Source organism: Coturnix japonica, chromosome Z (genome assembly GCF_054131305.1).
Source record: "Coturnix japonica strain WE chromosome Z, WE-NBRP24, whole genome shotgun sequence".
NCBI lineage: Eukaryota > Metazoa > Chordata > Aves > Galliformes > Phasianidae > Coturnix > Coturnix japonica.
In genome coordinates, this window is record NC_140702.1 from 56,207,443 (window position 1) to 56,230,942 (window position 23,500).

At 30.7% G+C, this 23,500-nt stretch overlaps 2 long non-coding RNA genes across 8 annotated transcripts in view; one reads left to right on the forward strand and one right to left on the reverse strand.

Moving 5' to 3' along the window:
* The window catches only part of LOC146754087 (uncharacterized), a 137,636-nt gene that overhangs the window by 104,524 nt on the left and 9,612 nt on the right, over window positions 1-23,500 (reverse strand). For 2 of the 6 annotated variants that reach the window (XR_014939242.1, XR_014939239.1), the window contains exon 1: window positions 5,059-23,496. This is a non-coding gene — a long non-coding RNA (uncharacterized LOC146754087). Of the gene's footprint in view, window positions 1-5,058; window positions 23,497-23,500 lie in introns of those variants that run through there. The other 4 variants (XR_014939243.1, XR_014939244.1, XR_014939240.1 and 1 more) reach the window with 4 other exon arrangements.
* LOC146754095 (uncharacterized) overlaps window positions 1-23,500 on the forward strand; it is a 69,554-nt gene that overhangs the window by 3,421 nt on the left and 42,633 nt on the right. The gene's annotated exons all lie outside the window — the stretch shown is intronic.

Consider the following 23,500-nt stretch of genomic DNA (forward strand, 5'->3'; position numbering starts at 1 on the left):
ATTTTATTTTTCTTCTCTCTTGCTTTCTTTTTAATTTTCATTTCTTTCCCATTTTTCTTCCCCTTATCTCATTCTTTTTTATTGATTTCCTTTCCTTTCCTTTCCTTCCTTTCCTTTCCTTTCCTTTCCTTTCCTTTCCTTTCTTCCTTCCTTTCCTTTCCTTTCCTTTCCTTTCCTTTCCTTTCCTTTCCTTTCCTTTCCTTTCCTTTCCTTTCCTTTCCTTTCCTTTCCTTTCCTTTCCTTTCCTTTCCTTTCCTTTCCTTTCCTTTCCTTTCCTTTCCTTTCCTTTCCTTCCTTTCCTTTCCTTTCCTTTCCTTTCCTTTCCTTTCCTTTCCTTTCATACTTTCCTTTGCTTTCCTTTCTTTTATAAATTCCCTTCTTTTATAATTCCCTTCCTTTGCATTATATCTAACTTCCCTTTATGTTCCTTAGCAGTTTCCTTTAGACCTTCCATTGCATTCCTTTTTTTAGAAATTAACCTCCCCTTCCTTTTTTATATACTTCCCTATCCTTACAATTCTACATACATTGATTTTCCTTTATACATTGCTTTCCTTTCCATTATATGTACCTTTCTTTTCTATTCCCTTCCTTTCTCTTCCTTTATACTTACCTTTGCTTCCTTTCTTTTATACTTTCCCTTCCTTTATACTTTCCTTTTCTTTATACTTTCCTTTCCGTTATACTTTCCTTTTCTGTATACTTTCCTTTCCCTTTACACTTTCATATCAAATTCCTGTTCTTAAACTTACCCTCTCCTTTCATTTATACTTTCCATTCCTGTCCTCTCCTCTCATACTTACCTTTGCTTTCCTTTCTTTTATAAATTCCCTTCTTTTATAATTCCCTTCCCTTTGCATTATACCTACATTCCCTTTCTGTTCTGTAACATTTTCCCTTAGACCTTCCTTTCCATTCCTTTTTTTTTTTTTAAATTAACCTTTCCTTTCCTTTTTTATATACTTCCCTATCCTTACAATTCTACATACATTGACTTTCCTTTATACTTTGCTTTCCCTTTCCATTATATCTACCTTTCCTTTCTTTTCTATTCCCTTCCTTTCCCTTCCTTTATACTTACCTTTGCTTCCTTTCTTTTATACTTTCCGTTCCTTTATACTTTCCATTCCCTTATACTTTCCTTTCCATTCCTATTTTTAAACTTACCCATTCCTTTCATTTATACTTTCTTATCCTTTCCAATATACTTACCTTTGCTTTCCTTTCTTTTATACTTTCCCTTCCTTTATACTTTCCTTTCCTTTATACTTTCCTTTTCTGTATACTTTCCTTTCCTTTACACTTTCATTTCAATTCCTATTTTTAAACTTAGCCTCTCCTTTCATTTATACTTTCCTTTCCTTTCATACTTACCTTTGCTTTCCTTTCTTTTATAAATTCCCTTCTTTTATAATTCCCTTCCCTTTGCATTATACCTACATTCCCTTTCTGTTCTGTAACATTTTCCTTTACACCTTCCTTTCCATTCCTTTTTTTTTTAAATTAACCTTTCCTTTCTTTTTTATATACTTCCCTATCCTTACAATTCTACATACATTGACTTTCCTTTATACATTGCTTTCCTTTCCATTATATCTACCTTTCCTTTCTTTTCTATTCCCTTCCTTTCCCTTCCTTTATACTTACCTTTGCTTCCTTTCTTTATACTTTCCCTTCTTTATACTTTCCATTCCCTTATACTTTCCTTTCCATTCCTATTTTTAAACTTACCCATTCCTTTCATTTATACTTTCTTATCCTTTCCAATATACTTACCTTTGCTTTCCTTTCTTTTATACTTTCCCTTCCTTTATACTTTCCTTTTCTTTATACTTTCCTTTCCTTTATACTTTCCTTTTCTGTATACTTTCCTTTCCTTACCTTTTACACTTAATCAATTCCTATTTTTAAACTTAGCCTTTCCTTTCATTTATACTTTCCGTTCATACTTACATTTGCTTTCCTTTCTTTTATAAATTCCCTTCTTTTATAATTCCCTTCCCTTTGCATTATACCTACATGCCCTTTCTGTTCTGTAACATTTTCCTTTAGACCTTCCTTTCCATTCCTTTTTTTTTTTTTAAATTAACCTTCCCTTTCCTTTTTATATACTTTCCCTATACTTACAATTCAACATACATTGATTTTCCTTTATACATTGCTTTCCTTTCCATTATATCTACCTTTCTTTCTTTTCTATTCCCTTCCTTTCCTTCCTTTATACTTACCTTTGCTTCCTTTCTTTTATACTTTCCCTTCCTTTATACTTTCCATTCCCTTATACTTTCCTTTCCATTCCTATTTTTAAACTTACCCATTCCTTTCATTTATACTTTCTTATCCTTACCAATATACTTACCTTTGCTTTCCTTTCTTTTATACTTTCCCTTCCTTTTATACTTTCACTTTCTTTATACTTTCCCTTCCTTTATACTTTCCTTTTCTTTATACTTTCCTTTCCTTTATACTTTCCTTTTCTGTATACTTTCCTTTCCTTTACACTTTCATTTCAATTCCTATTTTTAAAACTTAGCCTCTCCTTTCATTTATACTTTCCTTTCCTTTCATACTTACCTTTGCTTTCCTTTCTTTCATAAATTCCCTTCTTTTATAATTCCCTTCCCTTTGCATTATACCTACCTAACCTTTCTGTTCTTTAACATTTTCCTTTAGACCTTCCTTTCCATTCCTTTTTTTTTTTTTTTAAATTAACCTTCCTTTTCTTTTTTATATACTTCCCTATACTTACAATTCTACATACATTGATTTTCCTTTATACATTGCTTTCCTTTCCATTATATGTACCTTTCCTTTCTTTTCTATTCCCTTCCTTTCCCTTCCTTTATACTTACCTTTGCTTCCTTTCTTTTATACTTTCCCTTCCTTTATACTTTCCATTCCCTTATACTTTCCTTTCCATTCCTATTTTTAAACTTACCCATTCCTTTCATTTATACTTTCTTATCCTTTCCAATACACTTACCTTTGCTTTCCTTTCTTTTATACTTTCCCTTCCTTTATACTTTCCTTTTCTTTATACTTTCCTTTCCTTTATACTTTCCTTTTCTGTATACTTTCCTTTCCTTTACACTTTCATTTCAATTCCTATTTTTAAACTTAGCCTCTCCGTTCATTTATACTTCCCTTTCCTTTCCTTTCATACCTAACTTTGCTTTCCTTTCTTTTATAAATTCCCTTCTTTTATAATTCCCTTCCCATTGCATTATACCTACATTGCCTTTCTGTTCTGTAACATTTTCCCTTAGACCTTCCTTCCCATTCCTTTTTTTTTTTAAATTAACCTTTCCTTTCCTTTTTTATATACTTCCTTATCCTTACAATTCTACATACATTGACTTTCCTTTATACTTTGCTTTCCTTTCCATTATATCTACCTTTCTTTTCTTTTCTATTCCCTTCCTTTCCCTTCCTTTATACTTACCTTTGCTTCCTTTCTTTTATACTTTCCCTTCCTTTATACTTTCCATTCCCTTATACTTTCCTTTCCATTCCTATTTTTAAACTTACCCATTCCTTTCATTTATACTTTCTTATCCTTTCCAATATACTTACCTTTGCTTTCCTTTCTTTTATACTTTCCCTTCCTTTATACTTTCCTCTTCTTTATACTTTCCTTTCCTTTATACTTTCCTTTTCTGTATACTTTCCTTTCCTTTACACTTTCATTTCAATTCCTATTTTTAAACTTAGCCTTTCCTTTCATTTATACTTTCCTTTCCTTTCCTTTCCTTTCATACTTACCTTTGCTTTCCTTTCTTTTATAAATTCCCTTCTTTTATAATTCCCTTCCCTTTGCATTATACCTACATTCCCTTTCTGTTCTGTAACATTTTACTTTAGACCTTCCTTTCCATTCCTTTTTTATTTTAAATTAACCTTTCCTTTCCATTTTTATATACTTCCCTATCCTTACAATTCTACATACATTGACTTTCCTTTATACATTGCTTTCCTTTCCATTATATCTACCTTTCCTTTCTTTTCTATTCCTTTCCTTTCCCTTCCTTTATACTTACCTTTGCTTCCTTTCTTTTATAATTTCCCTTCCTTTATACTTTCCATTCCCTTATACTTTCCATTCCTATTTTTAAACTTACCCATTCCTTTCATTTATACTTTCTTATCCTTTCCAATATACTTACCTTTGCTTTCCATTCTTTTATACTTTCCATTTCCTTTTCTGTATACTTTCTTTTCCTTTACACTTTCATTTCAATTCCTATTTTTAAACTTAGACTTTCCTTTCATTTATACTTTCCTTTCCTTTCATACTTACCTTTGCTTTCCTATCTTTTATAAATTCCCTTCTTTAATAATTCCCTTCCCTTTGCATTATACCTACCTTCCCTTTTTGTTCTGTAACATTGTCCTTCAGACCTTCCTTTCCATTCCTTTTTTTTTTTTAAATTAACCTTTCCTTTCCTTTTTTATATACTTCCCTATCCTTACAATTCTACATACATTGACTTTCCTTTATACATTGCTTTCCTTCCCATTATATCTACTTTTCCTTTCTTTTCTATTCCCTTCCTTTCCCTTCCTTTATACTTACCTTTGCTTCCTTTATTTTATACTTTCCCTTCCATTATACTTTCCATTCCCTTATACTTTCCTTTCCATTCCTATTTTTAAACTTACCCATTCCTTTCATTTATACTTTCTTATCCTTTCCAATATACTTACCTTTGCTTTCCATTCTTTTATACTTTCCCTTCCTTTATACTTTCCTTTTCTTTATACTTGCCCTTCCTTTATACTTTCCTTTTCTTTATACTTTCCTTTCCTTTATACTTTCCTTTTCTGTATACTTTCCTTTCCTTTACACTTTCATTTCAATTCCTATTTTTAAACTTAGCCTCTCCGTTCATTTATACTTCCCTTCCCTTTCCTTTCATACTTACCTTTGCTTTCCTTTCTTTTATAAATTCCCTTCTTTTATAATTCCTTTCCCTTTGCATTATACCTACATTCCCTTTCTGTTCTGTAACATTTTCCCTTAGACCTTCCTTTCCATTCCTTTTTTTTTTTTAAATTAACCTTTCCTTTTTTATATACTTCCCTATCCTTACAATTCTACATACATTGACTTTCCTTCATACTTTGCTTTCCTTTCCATTATATCTACCTTTCGTTTCTTTTCTATTCCCTTCCTTTCCCTTCCTTTATACTTACCTTTGCTTCCTTTCTTTTATACTTTCCCTTCCTTTATACTTTCCATTCCCTTATACTTTCCTTTCCATTCCTATTTTTAAACTTACCCATTCCTTTCATTTATACTTTCTTATCCTTTCCAATATACTTACCTTTGCTTTCCTTTCTTTTATACTTTCCCTTCCTTTATACTTTCCTTTTCTTTATACTTTCCTTTCCTTTATACTTTCCTTTTATGTATACTTTCCTTTCCTTTACACTTTCATTTCAATTCCTATTTTTAAACTTAGCCTTTCCTTTCATTTATACTTTCCTTTCCTTTCCTTTCCTTTCATACTTACCTTTGTATTCCTTTCTTTTATAAATTCCCTTCTTTTATAATTCCCTTCCCTTTGCATTATACCTACATTCCCTTTCTGTTCTGTAACATTTTCCTTTAGACCTTCCTTTCCATTCCTTTTTTATTTTAAATTAACCTTTCCTTTCCATTTTTATATACTTCCCTATCCTTACAATTCTACATACATTGACATTCCTTTATACTTTGCTTTCCTTTCCATTATATCTACCTTTCCTTTCTTTTCTATTCCCTTCCTTTCCCTTCCTTTGTACTTACCTTTGCTTCCTTTCTTTTATACTTTCCCTTCCTTTATACTTTCCATTCCCTTATACTTTCCATTCCTATTTTTAAACTTACCCATTCCTTTCATTTATACTTTCTTATCCTTACCAATATACTTACCTTTGCTTTCCTTTCTTTTATACTTTCCCTTCCTTTATACTTTCACTTTCTTTATACTTTCCCTTCCTTTATACTTTCCTTTTCTTTATACTTTCCTTTCCTTTATACTTTCCTTTTCTGTATACTTTCCTTTCCTTTACACTTTCATTTCAATTCCTATTTTTAAACTTAGCCTCTCCTTTCATTTATACTTTCCTTTCCTTTCATACTTACCTTTGCTTTCCTTTCTTTCATAAATTCCCTTCTTTTATAATTCCCTTCCCTTTGCATTATACCTACCTAACCTTTCTGTTCTTTAACATTTTCCTTTAGACCTTCCTTTCCATTCCTTTTTTTTTTTTTTAAATTAACCTTTCCTTTCCTTTTTTATATACTTCCCTATACTTACAATTCTACATACATTGATTTTCCTTTATACATTGCTTTCCTTTCCATTATATGTACCTTTCCTTTCTTTTCTATTCCCTTCCTTTCCCTTCCTTTATACTTACCTTTGCTTCCTTTCTTTTATACTTTCCCTTCCTTTATACTTTCCATTCCCTTATACTTTCCTTTCCATTCCTATTTTTAAACTTACCCATTCCTTTCATTTATACTTTCTTATCCTTTCCAATATACTTACCTTTGCTTTCCTTTCTTTTATACTTTCCCTTCCTTTATACTTTCCTCTTCTTTATACTTTCCTTTCCTTTATACTTTCCTTTTCTGTATACTTTCCTTTCCTTTACACTTTCATTTCAATTCCTATTTTTAAACTTAGCCTTTCCTTTCATTTATACTTTCCTTTCCTTTCCTTTCCTTTCATACTTACCTTTGCTTTCCTTTCTTTTATAAATTCCCTTCTTTTATAATTCCCTTCCCTTTGCATTATACCTACATTCCCTTTCTGTTCTGTAACATTTTACTTTAGACCTTCCTTTCCATTCCTTTTTTATTTTAAATTAACCTTTCCTTTCCATTTTTATATACTTCCCTATCCTTACAATTCTACATACATTGACTTTCCTTTATACATTGCTTTCCTTTCCATTATATCTACCTTTCCTTTCTTTTCTATTCCTTTCCTTTCCCTTCCTTTATACTTACCTTTGCTTCCTTTCTTTTATACTTTCCCTTCCTTTATACTTTCCATTCCCTTATACTTTCCATTCCTATTTTTAAACTTACCCATTCCTTTCATTTATACTTTCTTATCCTTTCCAATATACTTACCTTTGCTTTCCATTCTTTTATACTTTCCATTTCCTTTTCTGTATACTTTCTTTTCCTTTACACTTTCATTTCAATTCCTATTTTTAAACTTAGACTTTCCTTTCATTTATACTTTCCTTTCCTTTCATACTTACCTTTGCTTTCCTATCTTTTATAAATTCCCTTCTTTAATAATTCCCTTCCCTTTGCATTATACCTACCTTCCCTTTTTGTTCTGTAACATTGTCCTTCAGACCTTCCTTTCCATTCCTTTTTTTTTTTAAATTAACCTTTCCTTTCCTTTTTTATATACTTCCCTATCCTTACAATTCTACATACATTGACTTTCCTTTATACATTGCTTTCCTTCCCATTATATCTACTTTTCCTTTCTTTTCTATTCCCTTCCTTTCCCTTCCTTTATACTTACCTTTGCTTCCTTTATTTTATACTTTCCCTTCCATTATACTTTCCATTCCCTTATACTTTCCTTTCCATTCCTATTTTTAAACTTACCCATTCCTTTCATTTATACTTTCTTATCCTTTCCAATATACTTACCTTTGCTTTCCATTCTTTTATACTTTCCCTTCCTTTATACTTTCCTTTTCTTTATACTTGCCCTTCCTTTATACTTTCCTTTTCTTTATACTTTCCTTTCCTTTATGCTTTCCTTTTCTGTATACTTTCCTTTCCTTTACACTTTCATTTCAATTCCTATTTTTAAACTTAGCCTCTCCGTTCATTTATACTTCCCTTCCCTTTCCTTTCATACTTACCTTTGCTTTCCTTTCTTTTATAAATTCCCTTCTTTTATAATTCCTTTCCCTTTGCATTATACCTACATTCCCTTTCTGTTCTGTAACATTTTCCCTTAGACCTTCCTTTCCATTCCTTTTTTTTTTTTAAATTAACCTTTCCTTTTTATATACTTCCCTATCCTTACAATTCTACATACATTGACTTTCCTTCATACTTTGCTTTCCTTTCCATTATATCTACCTTTCGTTTCTTTTCTATTCCCTTCCTTTCCCTTCCTTTATACTTACCTTTGCTTCCTTTCTTTTATACTTTCCCTTCCTTTATACTTTCCATTCCCTTATACTTTCCTTTCCATTCCTATTTTTAAACTTACCCATTCCTTTCATTTATACTTTCTTATCCTTTCCAATATACTTACCTTTGCTTTCCTTTCTTTTATACTTTCCCTTCCTTTATACTTTCCTTTTCTTTATACTTTCCTTTCCTTTATACTTTCCTTTTATGTATACTTTCCTTTCCTTTACACTTTCATTTCAATTCCTATTTTTAAACTTAGCCTTTCCTTTCATTTATACTTTCCTTTCCTTTCCTTTCCTTTCCTTTCATACTTACCTTTGTATTCCTTTCTTTTATAAATTCCCTTCTTTTATAATTCCCTTCCCTTTGCATTATACCTACATTCCCTTTCTGTTCTGTAACATTTTCCTTTAGACCTTCCTTTCCATTCCTTTTTTATTTTAAATTAACCTTTCCTTTCCATTTTTATATACTTCCCTATCCTTACAATTCTACATACATTGACATTCCTTTATACTTTGCTTTCCTTTCCATTATATCTACCTTTCCTTTCTTTTCTATTCCCTTCCTTTCCCTTCCTTTGTACTTACCTTTGCTTCCTTTCTTTTATACTTTCCCTTCCTTTATACTTTCCATTCCCTTATACTTTCCATTCCTATTTTTAAACTTACCCATTCCTTTCATTTATACTTTCTTATCCTTACCAATATACTTACCTTTGCTTTCCTTTCTTTTATACTTTCCCTTCCTTTATACTTTCACTTTCTTTATACTTTCCCTTCCTTTATACTTTCCTTTTCTTTATACTTTCCTTTCCTTTATACTTTCCTTTTCTGTATACTTTCCTTTCCTTTACACTTTCATTTCAATTCCTATTTTTAAACTTAGCCTCTCCTTTCATTTATACTTTCCTTTCCTTTCATACTTACCTTTGCTTTCCTTTCTTTCATAAATTCCCTTCTTTTATAATTCCCTTCCCTTTGCATTATACCTACCTAACCTTTCTGTTCTTTAACATTTTCCTTTAGACCTTCCTTTCCATTCCTTTTTTTTTTTTTTTAAATTAACCTTTCCTTTCCTTTTTTATATACTTCCCTATACTTACAATTCTACATACATTGATTTTCCTTTATACATTGCTTTCCTTTCCATTATATGTACCTTTCCTTTCTTTTCTATTCCCTTCCTTTCCCTTCCTTTATACTTACCTTTGCTTCCTTTCTTTTATACTTTCCCTTCCTTTATACTTTCCATTCCCTTATACTTTCCTTTCCATTCCTATTTTTAAACTTACCCATTCCTTTCATTTATACTTTCTTATCCTTTCCAATACACTTACCTTTGCTTTCCTTTCTTTTATACTTTCCCTTCCTTTATACTTTCCTTTTCTTTATACTTTCCTTTCCTTTATACTTTCCTTTTCTGTATACTTTCCTTTCCTTTACACTTTCATTTCAATTCCTATTTTTAAACTTAGCCTCTCCTTTCATTTATACTTCCCTTTCCTTTCCTTTCATACCTAACTTTGCTTTCCTTTCTTTTATAAATTCCCTTCTTTTATAATTCCCTTCCCATTGCATTATACCTACATTGCCTTTCTGTTCTGTAACATTTTCCCTTAGACCTTCCTTCCCATTCCTTTTTTTTTTTTAAATTAACCTTTCCTTTCCTTTTTTATATACTTCCCTATCCTTACAATTCTACATACATTGACTTTCCTTTATACTTTGCTTTCCTTTCCATTATATCTACCTTTCTTTTCTTTTCTATTCCCTTCCTTTCCCTTCCTTTATACTTACCTTTGCTTCCTTTCTTTTATACTTTCCCTTCCTTTATACTTTCCATTCCCTTATACTTTCCTTTCCATTCCTATTTTTAAACTTACCCATTCCTTTCATTTATACTTTCTTATCCTTTCCAATATACTTACCTTTGCTTTCCTTTCTTTTATACTTTCCCTTCCTTTATACTTTCCTCTTCTTTATACTTTCCTTTCCTTTATACTTTCCTTTTCTGTATACTTTCCTTTCCTTTACACTTTCATTTCAATTCCTATTTTTAAACTTAGCCTTTCCTTTCATTTATACTTTCCTTTCCTTTCATACTTACCTTTGCTTTCCTTTCTTTTATAAATTCCCTTCTTTTATAATTCCCTTCCCCTTTGCATTATACCTACATTCCCTTTCTGTTCTGTAACATTTTCCTTTAGACCTTCCTTTCCATTCCTTTTTTATTTTAAATTAACCTTTCCTTTCCATTTTTATATACTTCCCTATCCTTACAATTCTACATACATTGACTTTCCTTTATACATTGCTTTCCTTTCCATTATATCTACCTTTCCTTTCTTTTCTATTCCTTTCCTTTCCCTTCCTTTATACTTACCTTTGCTTCCTTTCTTTTATACTTTCCCTTCCTTTATACTTTCCATTCCCTTATACTTTCCATTCCTATTTTTAAACTTACCCATTCCTTTCATTTATACTTTCTTATCCTTTCCAATATACTTACCTTTGCTTTCCATTCTTTTATACTTTCCATTTCCTTTTCTGTATACTTTCTTTTCCTTTACACTTTCATTTCAATTCCTATTTTTAAACTTAGACTTTCCTTTCATTTTTACTTTCCTTTCCTTTCATACTTACCTTTGCTTTCCTATCTTTTATAAATTCCCTTCTTTAATAATTCCCTTCCCTTTGCATTATACCTACCTTCCCTTTTTGTTCTGTAACATTGTCCTTCAGACCTTCCTTTCCATTCCTTTTTTTTTTTTAAATTAACCTTTCCTTTCCTTTTTTATATACTTCCCTATCCTTACAATTCTACATACATTGACTTTCCTTTATACATTGCTTTCCTTCCCATTATATCTACTTTTCCTTTCTTTTCTATTCCCTTCCTTTCCCTTCCTTTATACTTACCTTTGCTTCCTTTATTTTATACTTTCCCTTCCATTATACTTTCCATTCCCTTATACTTTCCTTTCCATTCCTATTTTTAAACTTACCCATTCCTTTCATTTATACTTTCTTATCCTTTCCAATATACTTACCTTTGCTTTCCATTCTTTTATACTTTCCCTTCCTTTATACTTTCCTTTTCTTTATACTTGCCCTTCCTTTATACTTTCCTTTTCTTTATACTTTCCTTTCCTTTATACTTTCCTTTTCTGTATACTTTCCTTTCCTTTACACTTTCATTTCAATTCCTATTTTTAAACTTAGCCTCTCCGTTCATTTATACTTCCCTTCCCTTTCCTTTCATACTTACCTTTGCTTTCCTTTCTTTTATAAATTCCCTTCTTTTATAATTCCTTTCCCTTTGCATTATACCTACATTCCCTTTCTGTTCTGTAACATTTTCCCTTAGACCTTCCTTTCCATTCCTTTTTTTTTTTTAAATTAACCTTTCCTTTTTTATATACTTCCCTATCCTTACAATTCTACATACATTGACTTTCCTTCATACTTTGCTTTCCTTTCCATTATATCTACCTTTCGTTTCTTTTCTATTCCCTTCCTTTCCCTTCCTTTATACTTACCTTTGCTTCCTTTCTTTTATACTTTCCCTTCCTTTATACTTTCCATTCCCTTATACTTTCCTTTCCATTCCTATTTTTAAACTTACCCATTCCTTTCATTTATACTTTCTTATCCTTTCCAATATACTTACCTTTGCTTTCCTTTCTTTTATACTTTCCCTTCCTTTATACTTTCCTTTTCTTTATACTTTCCTTTCCTTTATACTTTCCTTTTATGTATACTTTCCTTTCCTTTACACTTTCATTTCAATTCCTATTTTTAAACTTAGCCTTTCCTTTCATTTATACTTTCCTTTCCTTTCCTTTCCTTTCCTTTCCTTTCCTTTCCTTTCCTTTCCTTTCCTTTCCTTTCCTTTCCTTTCCTTTCCTTTCCTTTCCTTTCCTTTCCTTTCCTTTCTTTCCTTTCCTTTCCTTTCCTTTCCTTTCCTTTCCTTTCCTTTCCTTTCCTTTCCTTTCCTTTCCTTTCCTTTCCTTTCCTTTCCTTTCCTTTCCTTTCCTTTCCTTTCCTTTCCTTTCCTTTCCTTTCCTTTCCTTTCCTTTCCTTTCATACTTACCTTTGCTTTCCTTTCTTTTATAAATTCCCTTCTTTTATAATTCCCTTACCTTTGCATTATACCTACATTCCCTTTCTGTTCTGTAACATTTTCCTTTAGACCTTCCTTTCCATTCCTTTTTTATTTTAAATTAACCTTTCCTTTCCATTTTTATATACTTCCCTATCCTTACAATTCTACATACATTGACATTCCTTTATACTTTGCTTTCCTTTCCATTATATCTACCTTTCCTTTCTTTTCTATTCCCTTCCTTTCCCTTCCTTTATACTTACCTATGCTTCCTTTCTTTTATACTTTCCCTTCCTTTATACTTTCAATTCCCTTATACTTACCTTTCCATTCCTATTTTTAAACTTACCCATTCCTTTCATTTATACTTTCTTATCCTTTCCAATATACTTACCTTTGCTTTCCTTTCTTTTATACTTTCCCTTCCTTTATACTTTCCTTTTCTTTATACTTTCCTTTCCTTTATACTTTCCTTTTATGTATACTTTCCTTTCCTTTACACTTTCATTTCAATTCCTATTTTTAAACTTAGCCTTTCCTTTCATTTATACTTTCCTTTCCTTTCCTTTCCTTTCCTTTCCTTTCCTTTCCTTTCCTTTCCTTTCCTTTCCTTTCCTTTCCTTTCCTTTCCTTTCCTTTCCTTTCATACTTACCTTTGCTTTCCTTTCTTTTATAAATTCCCTTCTTTTATAATTCCCTTCCCTTTGCATTATACCTACATTCCCTTTCTGTTCTGTAACATTTTCCTTTAGACCTTCCTTCCCATTCCTTTTTTTTTTTTAAATTAACCTTTCCTTTCCTTTTTTATATACTTCCCTATCCTTACAATTCTACATACATTGACTTTCCTTTATACTTTGCTTTCCTTTCCATTATATCTACCTTTCTTTTCTTTTCTATTCCCTTCCTTTCCCTTCCTTTATACTTACCTTTGCTTCCTTTCTTTTATACTTTCCCTTCCTTTATACTTTCCATTCCCTTATACTTTTCTTTCCATTCCTATTTTTAAACTTACCCATTCCTTTCATTTATACTTTCTTATCCTTTCCAATATACTTACCTTTGCTTTCCTTTCTTTTATACTTTCCCTTCCTTTATACTTTCTTCTTCTTTATACTTTCCTTTCCTTTATACTTTCCTTTTCTGTATACTTTCCTTTCCTTTACACTTTCATTTCAATTCCTATTTTTAAACTTAGCCTTTCCTTTCATTTATACTTTCCTTTCCTTTCCTTTCATACTTACCTTTGCTTTCCTTTCTTTTATAAATTCCCTTCTTTTATAATTCCCTTCCCTTTGCATTATACCTACATTCCCTTTCTGTTCTGTAACATTTTCCTTTAGACCTTCCTTTCCATTCCTTTTTTATTTTAAATTAAACTTTCCTTTCCATTTTTATATACTTCCCTATCCTTACAATTCTACATACATTGACTTTCCATTATACATTGCTTTCCTTCCCATTATATCTACCTTTCCTTTCTTTTCTATTCCTTTCCTTTCCCTTCCTTTATACTTACCTTTGCTTCCTTTCTTTTATACTTTCCCTTCCTTTATACTTTCAATTCCCTTATACTTTCCATTCCTATTTTTAAACTTACCCATTCCTTTCATTTATACTTTCTTATCCTTTCCAATATACTTACCTTTGCTTTCCATTCTTTTATACTTTCCATTTCCTTTTCTGTATACTTTCTTTTCCTTTACACTTTCATTTCAATTCCTATTTTTAAACGTAGACTTTCCTTTCATTTATACTTTCCTTTCCTTTCATACTTACCTTTGCTTTCCTATCTTTTATAAATTCCCTTCTTTAATAATTCCCTTCCCTTTGCATTATACCTACCTTCCCTTTTTGTTCTGTAACATTGTCCTTCAGACCTTCCTTTCCATTCCTTTTTTTTTTTTAAATTAACCTTTCCTTTCCTTTTTTATATACTTCCCTATCCTTACAATTCTACATATATTGACTTTCCTTTATACATTGCTTTCCTTCCCATTATATCTACCTTTCCTTTCTTTTCTATTCCCTTCCTTTCCCTTCCTTTATACTTACCTTTGCTTCCTTTATTTTATACTTTCCCTTCCTTTATACTTTCCATTCCCTTATACTTTCCTTTCCATTCCTATTTTTAAACTTACCCATTCCTTTCATTTATACTTTCTTATCCTTTCCAATATACTTACCTTTGCTTTCCATTCTTTTATACTTTCCCTTTCCTTTTCTGTATACTTTCTTTTCATTTACACTTTCATTTCAATTCCTATTTTTAAACTTAGACTTTCCTTTCATTTATACTTTCCTTTCCTTTCATACTTACCTTTGCTTTCCTATCTTTTATAAATTCCCTTCTTTAATAATTCCCTTCCCTTTGCATTATACCTACCTTCCCTTTTTCTTCTGTAACATTTTCCTTTAGACCTTCCTTTCCATTCCTTTTTTTTTTTAAATTAACCTTTCCTTTCCTTTTTTATATACTTCCCTATCCTTACAATTCTACATACATTGACTTTCCTTTATACTTTGCTTTCCTTTCCATTATATCTACCTTTCCTTTCTTTTCTATTCCCTTCCTTTCCCTTCCTTTATACTTACCTTTGCTTCCTTTCTTTTATACTTTCCCTTCCTTTATACTTTCCATTCCCTTATACTTTCCTTTCCATTCCTATTTTTAAACTTACCCATTCCGTTCATTTATACTTTCTTATCCTTTCCAATATACTTACCTTTGCTTTCCTTTCTTTTATACTTTCCCTTCCTTTATACTTTCCTTTTCTTTATACTTTCCTTTACTTTATACTTTCTTTTTATGTATACTTTCCTTTCCTTTACACTTTCATTTCAATTCCTATTTTTAAACTTACCCTTTCCTTTCATTTATACTTTCCTTTCCTTTCCTTTCATACTTACCTTTGCTTTCCTTTCTTTTATAAATTCCCTTCTTTTATAATTCCCTTCCCTTTGCATTATACCTACATTCCCTTTCTGTTCTGTAACATTTTCCTTTAGACCTTCCTTTCCATTCCTTTTTTATTTTAAATTAACCTTTCCTTTCCATTTTTATATACTTTCCTATCCTTACAATTCTACATACATTGACATTCCTTTATACTTTGCTTTCCTTTCCATTATATCTACCTTTCCTTTCTTTTCTATTCCCTTCCTTTCCCTTCCTTTATACTTACCTTTGCTTCCTTTCTTTTATACTTTCCCTTCCTTTATACTTTCCATTCCCTTATACTTTCCTTTCCATTCCTATTTTTAAACTTACCCATTCCTTTCATTTATACTTTCTTATCCTTTCCAATATACTTACCTTTGCTTTCCTTTCTTTTATACTTTCCCTTCCTTTATACTTCCTTTTCTTTATACTTTCCTTTCCTTTATACTTTTCTGTATACTTTCCTTTCCTTTACACTTTCATTTCAATTCCTATTTTTAAACTTAGCCTCTCCTTTCATTTATGCTTTCCTTTCCTTTCATACTTACCTTTGCTTTCCTTTCTTTTATAAATTCCCTTCTTTTATAATTCCCTTCCCTTTGCATTATACCTACATTCCCTTTCTGTTCTGTAACATTTTCCTTTAGACCTTCCTTTCCATTCCTTTTTTATTTTAAATTAACTTTTCCTTTCCTTTCTTATATACTTCCTTATCCTTACAATTCTACATACATTGACTTTCCTTCATACTTTGCTTTCCTTTCCATTATATCTACCTTTCTTTTCTATTCCCTTCCTTTATACTTACCTTTGCTTCCTTTCTTTTATACTTTCCCTTCCTTTATACATTCCATTCCCTTATGCTTTCCTTTCCATTCCTATTTTATAATTACCCATTCCTTTCATTTATACTTTCTTATCCTTTCCAATATACTTACCTTTGCTTTCCTTTCTTTTATACTTTCCCTTCCTTTATACTTTCCTTTTCCTTATACTTTCCTTTCCTTTATACTTTCCTTTTCTGTATACTTTCCTTTCCTTTACACTTTCATTTCAATTCCTATTTTTAAACTTAGCCTCTCCTTTCATTTATACTTTCCTTTCATACTTACCTTTGCTTTCCTTTCTTTTATAAATTCCCTTCTTTTATAATTCCCTTCCCTTTGCATTATACCTACATTCCCTTTCTGTTCTGTAACATTTTCCCTTAGACCTTCCTTTCCATTCCTTTTTTTTTTTTTAAATTAACCTTTCCTTTCCTTTTTTATATACTTCCCTATCCTTACAATTCTACATACATTGACTTTCCTTCATACTTTGCTTTCCTTTCCATTATATCTACCTTTCCTTTCTTTTCTATTCCCTTCCTTTCCCTTCCTTTATACTTACCTTTGCTTCCTTTCTTTTATACTTTCCCTTCCTTTATACTTTCCATTCCCTTATACTTTCCTTTCCATTCCTATTTTTAAACTTACCCGTTCCTTTCATTTATACTTTCTTATCCTTTCCAATATACTTACCTTTGCTTTCCTTTCTTTTATACTTTCCCTTCCTTTATACTTTCCTTTTCTTTATACTTTCCCTTCCTTTATACTTTCCTTTTCTTTATACTTTCCTTTCCTTTATACTTTCCTTTTCTGTATACTTTCCTTTCCTTTACACTTTCATTTCAATTCCTATTTTTAAACTTAGCCTCTTATTTCATTTATACTTTCCTTTCATACTTACCTTTGCTTTCCTTTCTTTTATAAATTCCCTTCTTTTATAATTCCCTTCCCTTTGCATTATACCTACATTCCCTTTCTGTTCTGTAACATTTTCCTTTAGACCTTCCTATCCATTCCTTTTTTTTTTTTAAATTAACCTTTCCTTTCTTATATACTTCCCTATCCTTACAATTCTACATACATTGACTTTCCTTCATACTTTGCTTTCCTTTCCATTATATCTACCTTTCTTTTCTATTCCCTTCCTTTCCCTTCCTTTATACTTACCTTTGCTTCCTTTATTTTATACTTTCCCTTCCTTTATACTTTCCATTCCCTTATACTTTCCTTTCCATTCCTATTTTTAAAATTTCCCATTCCTTTCATTTATACTTTCTTATCCTTTCCAATATACTTACCTTTGCTTTCCTTTCTTTTATACTTTCCCTTCCTTTATACTTTCCTTTTCTTTATACTTTCCCTTCCTTTATACTTTCCTTTTCTTTATACTTTCCTTTCCTTTATACTTTCCTGTTCTGTATACTTTCCTTTCCTTTACACTTTCATTTCAATTCCTATTTTTAAACTTAGCCTCTCCTTTCATTTATACTTCCCTTTCCTTTCCTTTCATACTTACCTTTGCTTTCCTTTCTTTTATAAATTCCCTTCTTTTATAATTCCCTTCCCTTTGCATTATACCTACATTCCCTTTCTGTTCTGTAACATTTTCCCTTAGACCTTCCTTTCCATTCCTTTTTTTTTTTTAAATTAACCTTTCCTTTCCTTTTTTATATACTTCCCTATCCTTACAAGTCTACATACATTGACTTTCCTTCATACTTTGCTTTCCTTTCCATTATATCTACCTTTCCTTTCTTTTCTATTCCCTTCCTTTCCCTTCCTTTATACTTACCTTTGCTTCCTTTCTTTTATACTTTCCCTTCCTTTATACTTTCCATTCCCTTATACTTTCCTTTCCATTCCTATTTTTAAACTTACCCGTTCCTATCATTTATACTTTCTTATCCTTTCCAATATACTTACCTTTGCTTTCCTTTCTTTTATACTTTCCCTTTCCTTTTCTGTATACTTTCTTTTCATTTACACTTTCATTTCAATTCCTATTTTTAAACTTAGACTTTCCTTTCATTTATACTTTCCTTTCCTTTCATACTTACCTTTGCTTTCCTTTCTTTTATAAATTCCCTTCTTTTATAATTCCCTTCCCTTTGCATTATACCTACATTCCCTTTCTGTTCTGTAACATTTTCCTTTAGACCTTCCTATCCATTCCTTTTTTTTTTTTAAATTAACCTTTCCTTTCCTTTTTTATATACTTCCCTATCCTTACAATTCTACATACATTGACTTTCCTTCATACTTTGCTTTCCTTTCCATTATATCTACCTTTCCTTTCTTTTCTATTCCCTTCCTTTCCCTTCCTTTATACTTACCTTTGCTTCCTTTCTTTTATACTTTCCCTTCCTTTATACTTTCCATTCCCTTATACTTTCCTTTCCATTCCTATTTTTAAAATTACCCATTCCTTTCATTTATACTTTCTTATCCTTTCCAATATACTTACCTTTGCTTTCCTTTCTTTTATACTTCCCTTCCTTTATACTTTCCTTTTCTTTATACTTTCCTTTCCTTTATACTTTCCTTTTCTGTATACTTTCCTTTCCTTTACACTTTCATTTCAATTCCTATTTTTAAACTTAGCCTCTCCTTTCATTTATGCTTTCCTTTCCTTTCATACTTACCTTTGCTTTCCTTTCTTTTATAAATTCCCTTCTTTTATAATTCCCTTCCCTTTGCATTATACCTACATTCCCTTTCTGTTCTGTAACATTTTCCTTTAGACCTTCCTTTCCATTCCTTTTTTATTTTAAATTAACCTTTCCTTTCCATTTTTATATACTTCACTATCCTTACAATTCTACATACATTGACTTTCCATTATACATTGCTTTCCTTTCCATTATATCTACCTTTCCTTTCTTTTCTATTCCCTTCCTTTCCCTTCCTTTATACTTACATTTGCTTCCTTTCTTTTATACTTTCCCTTCCTTTATACTTTCCATTCCCTTATACTTTCCTTTCCATTCCTATTTTTAAACTTACCCATTCCTTTCATTTATACTTTCTTATCCTTTCCAATATACTTACCTTTGCTTTCCTTTCTTTTATACTTTCCCTTCCTTTATACTTTCCTTTTCTTTATACTTTCCTTTCCTTTATACTTTCCTTTTCTGTATACTTTCCTTTCCTTTACACTTTCATTTCAATTCCTATTTTTAAACTTAGCCTCTCCTTTCATTTATGCTTTCCTTTCCTTTCATACTTACCTTTGTTTTCCTTTCTTTTATAAATTCCCTTCTTTTATAATTCCCTTCCCTTTGCATTATACCTACATTCCCTTTCTGTTCTGTAACATTTTCCTTTAGACCTTCCTATACATTCCTTTTTTTTTTTTAAATTCACCTTTCCTTTCCTTTCTTATATACTTCCTTATCCTTACAATTCTACATACATTGACTTTCCTTCATACTTTGCTTTCCTTTCCATTATATCTACCTTTCTTTTCTATTCCCTTCCTTTATACTTACCTTTGCTTCCTTTCTTTTATACTTTCCCTTCCTTTATACTTTCCATTCCCTTATGCTTTCCTTTCCATTCCTATTTTATAATTACCCATTCCTTTCATTTATACTTTCTTATCCTTTCCAATATACTTACCTTTGCTTTCCTTTCTTTTATACTTTCCCTTCCTTTATACTTTCCTTTTCCTTATACTTTCCTTTCCTTTATACTTTCCTTTTCTGTATACTTTCCTTTCCTTTACACTTTCATTTCAATTCCTATTTTTAAACTTAGCCTCTCCTTTCATTTATACTTTCCTTTCCTTTCATACTTACCTTTGCTTTCCTTTCTTTTATAAATTCCCTTCTTTTATAATTCCCTTCCCTTTGAATTATACCTACATTCCCTTTCTGTTCTGTAATATTTTCCTTTAGACCTTCCTATCCATTCCTTTTTTTTTTTTAAATTAACCTTCCCTTTCCTTTCTTATATACTTCCCTATCCTTACAATTCTACATACATTGACTTTCCTTCATACTTTGCTTTCCTTTCCATTATATCTACCTTTCCTTTCTTTTCTATTCCCTTCCTTTCCCTTCCTTTATACTTACCTTTGCTTCCTTTCTTTTATACTTTCCCTTCCTTTATACTTTCCATTCCCTTATACTTTCCTTTCCATTCCTGTTTTTAAAATTACCCATTCCTTTCATTTATACTTTCTTATCCTTTCCAATATACTTACCTTTGCTTTCCTTTCTTTTATACTTTCCCTTCCTTTATAATTTCCTTTTCTTTACACTTTCCTTTATACTTTCCTTTTCTTTATACTTTCCTTTCCTTTATACTTTCCTTTTCTGTATACTTTCCTTTCCTTTACACTTTCATTTCAATTCCTATTTTTAAACTTAGCCTCTCCTTTCATTTATGCTTTCCTTTCCTTTCATACTTACCTTTGCTTTCCTTTCTTTTATAAATTCCCTTCTTTTATAATTCCCTTCCCTTTGCATTATACCTACATTCCCTTTCTGTTCTGTAACATTTTCCTTTAGACCTTCCTTTCCATTCCTTTTTTATTTTAAATTAACCTTTCCTTTCCATTTTTATATACTTCACTATCCTTACAATTCTACATACATTGATTTTCATTTATACATTGCTTTCCTTTCCATTATATCTACCTTTCCTTTCTTTTCTATTCCCTTCCTTTCCCTTCCTTTATACTTACATTTGCTTCCTTTATTTTATACTTTCCCTTCCTTTATACTTTCCATTCCCTTATACTTTCCTTTCCATTCTTATTTTTAAACTTACCCATTCCTTTCATTTATACTTTCTTATCCTTTCCAATATACTTACCTTTGCTTTCCTTTCTTTTATACTTTCCCTTCCTTTATACTTTCCTTTTCTTTATACTTTCCTTTCCTTTATACTTTTCTGTATACTTTCCTTTCCTTTACACTTTCATTTCAATTCCTATTTTTAAACTTAGCCTCTCCTTTCATTTATACTTCCCTTTCCTTTCATACTTACCTTTGCTTTCCTTTCTTTTATAAATTCCCTTCTTTTATAATTCCCTTCCCTTTGCATTATACCTACATTCCCTTTCTGTTCTGTAACATTTTCCTTTAGACCTTCCTATCCATCCCTTTTTTTTTTTTAAATTAACCTTTCCTTTCCTTTCTTATATACTTCCCTATCCTTACAATTCTACATACATTGACTTTCCTTAATACTTTGCTTTCCTTTCCATTATATCTACCTTTCTTTTCTATTCCCTTCCTTTATACTTACCTTTGCTTCCTTTCTTTTATACTTTCCCTTTCTTTATACTTTCCATTCCCTTATGCTTTCCTTTCCATTCCTATTTTATAATTACCCATTCCTTTCATTTATACTTTCTTATCCTTTCCAATATACTTACCTTTGCTTTCCTTTCTTTTATACTTTCCCTTCCTTTATACTTTCCTTTTCTTTATACTTTCCTTTCCTTTATACTTTCCTTTTCTGTATACTTTCCTTTCCTTTACACTTTCATTTCAATTCCTATTTTTAAACTTAGCCTCTCCTTTCATTTATACTTTCCTTTCCTTTCATACTTACCTTTGCTTTCCTTTCTTTTATAAATTCCCTTCTTTTATAATTCCCTTCCCTTTGCATTATACCTACATTCCCTTTCTGTTCTGTAACATTTTCCTTTAGACCTTCCTATCCATTCCTTTTTTTTTTTTAAATTAACCTTTCCTTTCCTTTCTTATATACTTCCCTATCCTTACCATTCTACATACATTGACTTTCCTTCATACTTTGCTTTCCTTTCCATTATATCTACCTTTCCTTTCTTTTCTATTCCCTTCCTTTCCCTTCCTTTATTCTTACCTTTGCTTCCTTTCTTTTATACTTTCCCTTCCTTTATACTTTCCATTCCCTTATACTTTCCTTTCCATTCCTATTTTTAAAATTACCCATTCCTTTCATTTATACTTTCTTATCCTTTCCAATATACTTACCTTTGCTTTCCTTTCTTTTATACTTTCCCTTCCTTTATACTTTCCTTTTCTTTATACTTTCCCTTCCTTTATACTTTCCTTTTCTTTATACTTTCCTTTCCTTTATACTTTCCTTTTCTGTATACTTTCCTTTCCTTTACACTTTCATTTCAATTCCTATTTTTAAACTTAGCCTCTCCTTTCATTTATACTTCCCTTTCCTTTCATACTTACCTTTGCTTTCCTTTCTTTTATAAATTCCCTTCTTTTATAATTCCCTTCCCTTTGCATTATACCTACATTCCCTTTCTGTTCTGTAACATTTTCCTTTAGACCTTCCTATCCATTCCTTTTTTTTTTTTAAATTAACCTTTCCTTTCCTTTTTTATATACTTCCCTATCCTTACAATTCTACATACATTGACTTTCCTTCATACTTTGCTTTCCTTTCCATTATATCTACCTTTCCTTTCTTTTCTATTCCCTTCCTTTCCCTTCCTTTATACTTACCTTTGCTTCCTTTCTTTTATACTTTCCCTTCCTTTATACTTTCCATTCCCTTATACTTTCCTTTCCATTCCTATTTTTAAACTTACCCGTTCCTATCATTTATACTTTCTTATCCTTTCCAATATACTTACCTTTGCTTTCCTTTCTTTTATACTTTCCCTTTCCTTTTCTGTATACTTTCTTTTCATTTACACTTTCATTTCAATTCCTATTTTTAAACTTAGACTTTCCTTTCATTTATACTTTCCTTTCCTTTCATACTTACCTTTGCTTTCCTATCTTTTATAAATTCCCTTCTTTAATAATTCCCTTCCCTTTGCATTATACCTACCTTCCCTTTTTGTTCTGTAACATTTTCCTTTAGACCTTCCTTTCCATTCCTTTTTTTTTTTAAATTAACCTTTCCTTTCCTTTTTTATATACTTCCCTATCCTTACAATTCTACATACATTGACTTTCCTTTATACTTTGCTTTCCTTTCCATTATATCTACCTTTCCTTTCTTTTCTATTCCCTTCCTTTCCCTTCCTTTATACTTTCCATTCCCTTATACTTTCCTTTCCATTCCTATTTTTAAACTTACCCATTCCTTTCATTTATACTTTCTTATCCTTTCCAATATACTTACCTTTGCTTTCCCTTCTTTTATACTTTCCCTTCCTTTATACTTTCCTTTTCTTTATACTTTCCTTTACTTTATACTTTCTTTTTATGTATACTTTCCTTTCCTTTACACTTTCATTTCAATTCCTATTTTTAAACTTACCCTTTCCTTTCATTTATACTTTCCTTTCCTTTCCTTTCCTTTCATACTTACCTTTGCTTTCCTTTCTTTTATAAATTCCCTTCTTTTATAATTCCCTTCCCTTTGCATTATACCTACATTCCCTTTCTGTTCTGTAACATTTTCCTTTAGACCTTCCTTTCCATTCCTTTTTTATTTTAAATTAACCTTTCCTTTCCATTTTTATATACTCCCCTATCCTTACAATTCTACATACAT